This window comes from Bison bison, unplaced genomic scaffold, assembly GCF_000754665.1.
Source record: "Bison bison bison isolate TAMUID 2011002044 unplaced genomic scaffold, Bison_UMD1.0 scf7180017864482, whole genome shotgun sequence".
Taxonomy (NCBI): domain Eukaryota; kingdom Metazoa; phylum Chordata; class Mammalia; order Artiodactyla; family Bovidae; genus Bison; species Bison bison.
The window spans coordinates 153,187-162,307 of NW_011495042.1; the positions used below are offsets into that span (position 1 = coordinate 153,187).

The following is a 9,121-nucleotide window of genomic DNA, read 5'->3' on the forward strand; positions in this document are numbered from 1 at the left end:
CCCGAGCCTCCCCCGTGGTCTCCCGGGACCCCACCAGGCCCGGCCGAAGCGGAGAAGGGCGGTGGCTGCAGGCCTGCGGGACGCGGGGGCGGTCGGGCGAGGGGGGCCTGCGGGCGCGATCTTCCAAGTCTTGGAGGCACGATAAGGGGGCCCGCCGGGCGGGGCGGACCTCTCGGAGTCTGGAGCGACGGGGCTGAGCCGCACTTTTCAGGCGCGGGATTGGGGCTGAGCCGGGTGAGCGAGGGTCGGCTGCAGCCTGGGGCCCTGGGTGGGGCTCGGAGACACAGGAGAACTCAAAGGTCGTGCTGTGAAGCTTTTGAGGGTCCGTTGAAGTGGGGCGGAGGTGAGCCTCAGAGAGGGTGCTGGGTCAGGGAGTTACGGGAGGAGGTAGGGGGTATTCGAGAGTACGTGGCCCCAGGCTGGGCTCTCCCGGCGCGCGCTGCCCTAGAACACTGTTTGGGGAGTAAGCATGTGTCTGGCTGCGGGAGTGCGCATGGGTCGCTGTAAAGCCTGCGGATGCGAGGATAGGACCTGGAGGGGAGTTAGAATTGTTACCCAGAACGGAGATTGTGATTTAGCACATGGGCCAGGTTGTCCATTAGTGTGTTGCTTGAGCTGTTCTTTGGAGAAATTACTCCTTGTGGGGGGGTAGTGTTAGGGTTTTTGCTTTCATCCTGGAATGGGTAAAGTGAATGCATTTGGTGCTTTGGGGAGGAGACAGGATTACGTTTAGCTTTGTGTTTTAGGACCCAGACCCAGAGTGAAACGTGCTTCTCAGGATAGTGTTACCCAGCTTTCTCCCGGGAACCCCCTCTTCTCCCCTGCCTCCTCGGTCCAGTTACAGTATTGCTCCCCAGGGCCTCTCGATTCCTTTTCCCTGGTTCCCTAGGATTGCTGTGTTTCTTGCTCTGTGTGTGTCCCGCCCATTTCCCTGCTGCTGCACTTTGGCAACTGCCTCTGCTCTTTCCCAGGGATGGTTGTGGCATTGCATCAGGGGATATTTGTGCTTGTAATTTGCTCACTCAGCCCAGGAAGAGGGAGAATAGTATGCTGCAGAGATGGGGGCTGGGGGAGGGTGAGGTGGTGCCGTTCGCTGGGCTGGGCAGACAGAGAAATGGGTGTGGTGAGGGAATACAGCTGCTCTAGGCCTATAGGGTAACACTGCCCAGTCATCAGCTCAAAGAGATTCAAAGAGCGGCAGCAGCAGCTATTTTTGTAAATCAGTCCTGAATCCAAGCTGAGCACATGGATTTAGAGTGAACAGTTGTCATGCTCTAACTATTACGGGCTGGGTGTTTGGTCGACAACACTAGAGTTGCTAAGCGAGAGACTCCCTCTGTACAGTGCCGGGGGTTCTTTACTTGCAACGTTTTACCTTTGCTTTTTTCAACTCTCTTGTACAGGACATCTCTCTTCTGGGGGTGTCTTTTAAACTGTTGTGGTTTGACGGTCCATACTGCTGCTTTTTAAATGAAATGTTTTTACCTCAGTTATACACTTGCTCTCAAATATGGCTTCCGTAGAATAAAGCTATCACTTCTTGAGTACTTGCTGTCTGCCAGGCACTAGTTGGTGTTTATTTCTAGGTGAGGAAATTGAGACTGATGGAAATCAGAGTCACACAGATTAAGTGGCATCCACACCAGGGTCCTTCTGACTCCCACACAGTAGTTCAGAAACTGTGGGTTCACACAGGGGTGATTCAAGCACTTGAGAATTTATTCGTGCAAAGTAATCTCACTGGAGAATGATAAGCCAGGTATCAGTTTATTTACGTCCAGAGTTTTAAGTGCCATATGAACAACTGGCATTAATTACCTACAGGCCCAGGACACCTCCTTTGTTTCTGGGCAGGCAAATCAGTAATAAGAGTGCAGTTGATTATAGAATTGAAACTAAGAGCACTAGATGTTCTTAGGGAATGTTTTAATCAAGTTACAGAAGCCTAGTGGGTCAGCCTTCTTTCTGCATTGTGCTAACTCACATATTTACGTTGGACAGTGCTGGGGCGATTCTAACACATTTCCTCACTACCTCAGTTTTTTTTTTTTTAATAGGTACTTTTATTTACTTATTGTCGGGCAGGGACTTTTTCTGGTGGCAAGAGGGGGCTACTCCGTAGTTGCAGTGCACAAACTTCTCAATGAATTGGCTTCTCTTGGTGCCTAACAGGGTCTCTAGGTACTGGGGGTTTCAGCCTGTGGTACCCAGGCTCTAGAGCACAGGCTTAATAGATGTGGTACACAGGCTTAGTTGCTCTGGCATGTGGGATATTCCTGGATCAGGGATCAAGGATCTAACCTGTGTGTCCTGCATTGACAGGTGGATTCTTTACCACTGAGCCACCAAGGAAGCCTCTTCAGTTTTTTAAGTCGTCTCTGCATATATTTGTCATCCCAGCATATATTTACTTGAGTTAAAATCCCCAAATTTATAAATAAGTTTATATTACATATTTAAAAAGTCATTTTCCATTGTTTGATAACAGTGAGGGAAATACCTGGATTTTCTTAGGTTTACGTGGCTTGACTTTATTTTTTTAGAGGGTATAAACTGGCTTTTTTAGAGGGTACTAACTGGCTTTCAAGGGAGAGGGTGACAAGTTTGTCAAACGTTATCAGAGTGGCTTGAGAACAGGGAAAGATGGTTGCAGTTTTAATTTTGGGTGTAGAGTGGGGGTGGGTGGGGATGAGCTTTCCTTTGTGTGGCTTGAACCACCCACCTACATCAAGATAGGTGGCTTAGTTTTAGAGATGTGGTTCCTATTGATTTTAGGGTCTTGTTCTTTTCTGCCCTGATCGTGTCTCTGAATTTGGTGATCCATCCTTTGGCTGTGTAAACTTTTGCTGTTGACACTTCAAAGTTTTGGCATCACTGTTCTCCTTTTCCTGTTTATTTTAAAGTATTAATCATCACTTGTTGATATGTAGGTTTTATTTTTCCTTAAAAAGCAAGGACATCTGAAAGGAACATTTTGAAGTTGTCTTGATATAGTTCATATGATTTGCTCAATTTGCAAAGGAAACTGAATAGCTATCTCTGATTTCTTTGTCCTTCTAAATGGCATTCTTAGAACCAGCTTGTGTGTATGTGTGTCAGTCTGTCAGTCTTGCCCAGCTTTTTCCGACTTCATGGTCTATCACAAAGCTTCTGCGTTGGCAGGCAGTTTCTTTACCTCTGTGCCACCTGGGGAGCCCCCTAGAACCAACTTACTGTGACAGCCTTATTGCTTGAAGTGAGTGTGTTGAGGACAGTTAGAGTCAAGAAAGGGGATCAAGCAAATATATATTGTACCCACTGCCTTCAGTTTCTTGGTTTCTCCTTGCCTTTGACACTTGACACTTTTGAAGAGTAGTGATCATTTGTAGAATGTTCCTGAATTTGAGTTTTCTGTTCTTTTTTTTTCTTATTTTGTTTTGTTTTCTCTTGATTAGTCTGAGATTAAGCATTTTAGGGAAGAATATCAGAGAGATAGTATGCCCTTCCTGTCACACATTTTGTATCAGATGATATCCGATATCAACATGGCTTATTGCTGATATTAACTTTAGTAACTTGATTTTAGTAACTTGGCTGCCTGGTTTTTTTTTTATTTTATTTTATTTTATTTTATTTTATTTTTTATGCCTGGTTTTTTATAAAGTGACTCTTCTTCCGTTTCCTTACTTCATTTGTTAGAAGCTCAAAATGAGTCACCGAGTCAAGCCCACACTCCAGGGCAAGGGAATTTAAGCTCCACCTCCTGAGTATCAAAGAATTTGTGAGCATATGTTAAAACCACCCACAGTAATTAGTAAATATCTCTGGGAGGCTATACAACGATCTGATTTTTTTCTTAAAGTTTCATCCTCTAATGTCAGTGAAACTTGCCCACAGCAGCAATTACTGTGCTGTTCTACTGGTGATTTTCTATTTCTCTCATTCCTCCTACATTGATCATTGATTGTTTGGAATTCTTCTGTAAGAAAGATTTGTGCTTTTCCTCCCATTTACTTAACTTAATCATTTAGTGTGGATTCATGAATATTTTTCTCCCTTTGGGTTGTATTTCATTGTATACATCCTTCTAGCTCTGACCATTTGGCACCTATGTTCTTTTGATGTGTCCCCCTCCTACCCTGTCCCCCCCCTTTTTTTTGAGCACATTTTTACTTTCTGATATCACAGATGCCCCAGTCTGATCTTGTATTTTCTCTGCCTCAGTCCTAGAATCAACCATTTCTCCTGGTTTCTTTTATTGGAGAAAAATATTTAGAAACCAAGATCTGGTTTCTAAATGAACTGGGTGTTCATTTACTCATTGCTACTGGGATATTACTGCTTCTTGACACTCTTAGGGAACAGAGTTAGGAAATATATTTATGTATACTGACCCAGGTATACACATCTGATTTTTTTTTTAGCCGCCCCTCACGGAGCATTAGTTCCCTGACCAGAGGTTGAACCTGTGCCTTCAACAGTGAAAGGACAGAGTCCTAAGCACTGGACCACCAGGGAATTCCCTACACATACCTGTTTCTGTATCTATCTGTATATAAATATAAACATGGATTCATGCTGGTCTCTCTGACTCTAATCCAGCATCACAGAGTTCGTTGTAGCATTCCCCTCCTTGCTTATTTGTAATTTCTTTATCTGACAGTGAGATACTTAGTTCTTATTATTTATAATAGATTTACTTACTAGTTCAACCCTAATATATGTGTAAAGTAGGAAAGTACAGGGTTTTCTTTTAGTATTTCTTTTTTTTTTAATTTAACTTTTAACTGGAATATAGTTGATTTACAATATTGTGTTAGTTTCAGGTGGAAAGTACAGTTTTAATTATCACCTAAGGTAAATTCCAAAGTATCTTGCAGTTAACCAATTTAAATTATATTCCTATAATATTGGTATTTTAAATTACTTTTTTTCAGTTTCACTGGAGAGATGCAATCATTTGCCCCTGGCCAAACAGGGAATGAGCGACTTTAGCTGAAGTTGGTGACCCATTCTCACTCCCAATGATAAGCTTAATCCCAAGCAAAGCAATCTCTTCATAGCAAGTATCTTGACTACCTTTGTCCCTTCTTGGTGGGATTGTTCCTTTAATTAACAAAGTTCCTGGGTTTTATTTTTATTTTTAAAATTTTAAACTTTGGGAGCGTTGAGAGCAACAACAGTTACTTTACTGGACTTCTTTCTATTTGCAGAATCATAGACTTGGAAGAGATCTTAGAGATAATCTAATGCAGCTTTCCACACAGTACAAGTGAATCCTCCAGCCCTTTCTTTTCAGAAGTACTCCCCTAGATACGGATTTCACAGCTGGTGGCTATCAATTCCAGGTTTGCAAATTTGTCATTTTACGAAGACTTCCTTGATAATGATCTCAGAGGTGCCTCCCTGTAGTTTTTATTTACTGGTTCTACTTTTGCTGTCTACAATTATCCCCTGTAGATCCAGTGTCCACTTTACAACTACTCAGTGACAGTTATTTTGTCCTACTTAAATTTTTCTTTTCCAGACTAAACAGTTTCTTCCTTCCAGCCACGCCTTCTGAAATGTGCTGTCTAAACTTCTTACCATGCTGGGCATTAGCCTGTGCACATGCTGCAGTTCGTCACATATGCTGTGTCCTCAAGAGCTTCTCTGGTGGGTCAGATGGTTCAATTTTGGGAGACCCAGTTTCTATCCCTGGGTGGGGAAGATCCCCTGGAGAAGGGCATGGCAATTCATTCCCTATTCTTCCCTGGAGAATTCTACGGACAGAGGAGCCTTGTGCGCTAGAGTACTTGGGGTTGAAGAGAGTCCCGACACAACTAAGCCACTAACAACACACACAGATAATACTGTATTAGGCCTTGGAGGTAAAGTGGTTAAGGAATTAAAAATGATCCCTGCCCTTAGGGAGCTTAGTATCCATCAGTGCTGCTGCAGAATAAATTAGGTTCTTTTTTCTTCCAATATCCACTTTTTTTCAGTGTTAGTTTATACTTGTCTGGTAGTAAGCGCATCTCTAGGTCTTTTTTTCTCTAGAGCTGCTGTTAACCAGTCTTTGTCCTTGGTTGGTTTCTTGAAACTATGTATAGGACTTCTTTACACTCCTATAAGTGAAGTCGCTCAGTTGTGTCCAACTGTTTGCGACCTCATGGACTGTAGCCTACCACATTCCTCTGTCCATGGGATTTTCCAGGCAAGAGTACTGGAGTGGGTTGCCATTTCCTTCTCCAGAGGATCTTCCCGACCCAGGGATCAAACCTGGGTCTCCCACATTGTAGGCAGACACTTTACTATCTGACCCACCAGTACACTCATATCCTTTCTGTAATTCCTGACTTCTCTCCATTGTTCCAAAGGGGACCTTTTGAATCCTAATTCCATTCTCTTTGCTTTATTTATCCTTTCTATGTCTATAACTTTGATATGTTCTTTCTTTATTTTTATTTGAATAGATTACTATTCAGCTAGAGAATTTCAAGATCAGATCCTCAAGTGATGTGAAAGTCACTCAGTTGTGTATGACTCTTTGTGACCCCATGGACTATACAGTCCATGGAATTCTCCAGGCCAGAATACTGGAGTGGATAGCTGCTCCCTTCTCCAGGGGATTTTCCCAACCCAGGGATCGAACCCAGGTCTCCCTCATTGCAGGTAGATTCTTTACCAACTGAACCACAAGGGAAGCTCTAGTAGTATGTAATTAGAAACAAAACTTAATATTTATTTTCTCTTTACTTCTGACTTTATTACTTAAGTATTAAAGTATTTCCAAAAGAGATCTTATTTCTTATATTCTGCTATAGTTTGTGTGCAAAATTGTAATTAAAATATTTTACATCTTAAACTACTCTAAAGGCACAGCTAGTTTCCTTCAAACAGTAGTTACTGATTACTGATTGTAGTTAGTTTATAAGGTTTTTTTATTATGACAAAGTATAGATTCTGACTTATAAATGACTCACATATAAAACAGTTACAGCCTCTCTCTCATCCTTCACCCCACCCCCACCCCACATATGTTGAGACTGTCATGAAAAAACTTAAAAAGCTTTTACAGAAGATTATTCGGAGAAGGCAGTGGCACCCCACTCCAGTACTCTTGCCTGGAAAATCCCATGGTCAGAGGAGCCTGGTGGGCTGCAGTCCATGGGGTCGCGAAGAGTCGGACACGACTGAGCGACTTCACTTTCACTTTTCACTTTCATGCACTGGAGAAGGAAATGGCAACCCACTCCAGTATTCTTGCCTGGAGAATCCCAGGGATGGGGGAGCCTGGTGGGCTGCCTGCCATCTATGGGGGTCATACAGAGTCAGACACTACTGAAGCGACTTAGCAGCATACTATATTCTTAAAAAGGAAAAAAAATGGAAAAATTTAGGGGAGATTGGGGATAGGTGGTGAGTAGAGAGACCCTTATGAAAACGTTTGCTTCATTAAAGTTGTTGTTATTAAACTGTCTGAAATTCTTAGATATCATTTTGCTGTTGTTAAACTTTCTGAAATTCTACGATATCTTTTTTTTTTTTTTTGCTGTTGTTAAACTGTCTGAAGTTCTCAGATATTTAGATTAGAACCCAGTTTCTCTTTTAGGAATAGAAATACACAGGAAGATTCTAGACAGCTCTCTATTGTTTTCTTATAGGTAGAACATATTGGAGAAATGTGTATTCAAATCCTTCATCCATTTTAAATTAGGTTATTTGTTTTTAATCCATGAACTTTAAGAGTTCTTTATATATTCTAGATACAAATCCTTTGTCAGATATATGTGTTATAGTATGGCAGTATTAGCACTGAGCCAGGTGTCAAAAGACAAGAGTTTAGGTCCCAACTCTATCACAAAAGAGTTCTGAAGTCTGGGGCAACGCAGTGAACCTTTTTATTTACAGAATCAGGGTGCTGATCATACCCATCTCACACAGTTGTTGTGAGAATTGAGAGAGACGTGAATGGGGAAAGCTCCCTTTAAAATGCTAGTGGTCCAAGGAAAACTATAATCTTGGTGGATGTGGAATTGGTGGCGTTTTGGTGTTTTCAGTGGGAATTGCATTGCCTATAAAAGCTTCATTTTACCATATATATGGTAAATTGGCTGTGAAACGATGAAATTCATAGACTCATGAAACTATTGTGAGGCCCGGAATAACTGTCTTCGAGGTCACATACCACAAAGCTGAGTCAGGACCTGAACTTTAATTTCTAGCATTCTTATGTGTTCAGTTCAGTTCAGTTCAGTTGCTCAGTCATGTCCAACTCTTTGCAACCCTATGGACTGCCGCACACCAGGCCTCCCTGTCCATCACCAACTCCCGGAGTTTACCCAAACTCATCCACTGAGTCAGTGATGCTATCCAACCATCTTATCCTCTGTCGTCCCTTTCTCCTCCCACCTTCAATCTTTCCCAGCATCAGGGTCTTTACAAATGAGACAGCTCTTCGCATCAGGTGGCCAAAGTATTGGAGTTTCACCTTCTACATCAGTCCTTCCAATGAACACTCAGGACTGATCTCCTTTAGGATTGATTGGTTGGATCTCCTTGCAGTCCAAGGAACTCTCAAGAGTCTTCTTCAGCACCGTGGTTCAAAAGCATCAATTCCTCAGTGCTCAGCTTTCTTTATAGTCCAACGCTCACATCCATACATGACTACTGGAAAAACCATAACCTTGACTAGATGGAAGTTGGTTGGCAAAGTAATGTCACTGCTTTTGAATATGCTGTCTAGGTTGGTCATAACTTTCCTTCCAAGGAGTAAGCGTCTTTTAATTTCATGGCTGCAGTCACCATCTGCAGTGGTTTTGGAACCCAAAAAAGTAAAGTCAGCCACTGTTTCCACTGTTGCCCTATCTATTTCCCATGAAGTGGTGGGACCGGATGCCATGATCTTCGTTTTCTGAATGTTGGGCTTTAAGCCAACTTTTTCACTCTCCTTTTTCACTTTCATCAAGAGGCTTTTTAGTTCCTCTTCACTTTCTGCCATAAGGGTGGTGTCATCTGCATATCTGACGTTATTGATATTTTTCCCGGCAATCTTGATTCCAGCTTGTGCTTCATCCAGTCCAGCGTTTCTCATGAGGTACTCTGCGTATAAGTTAAGTAAGCACGGTGACAATATACAGCCTGGATGTACTCCTTTTCC

General features: G+C 42.5%; 1 protein-coding gene and 1 long non-coding RNA gene across 2 annotated transcripts in view; one reads left to right on the forward strand and one right to left on the reverse strand.

The window, feature by feature from the left end:
- Positions 1-33: 33 nt before the first annotated feature.
- MAP4 (microtubule-associated protein 4) overlaps positions 34-9,121 on the forward strand; it is a 153,117-nt gene continuing 144,029 nt past the window's right edge. The window contains exon 1 of the mRNA XM_010862344.1: positions 34-234. The gene's annotated coding sequence lies outside the window, so the exon portion shown is untranslated. The remainder of the gene's footprint in view (positions 235-9,121) is intronic.
- On the reverse strand, positions 3,397-5,695 carry LOC105004677. The gene is made up of 2 exons (XR_827248.1): positions 3,628-5,695; positions 3,397-3,577 (listed from the first exon to the last, which is right to left on the reverse strand). It is a non-coding gene; the product is annotated as an uncharacterized LOC105004677 (long non-coding RNA).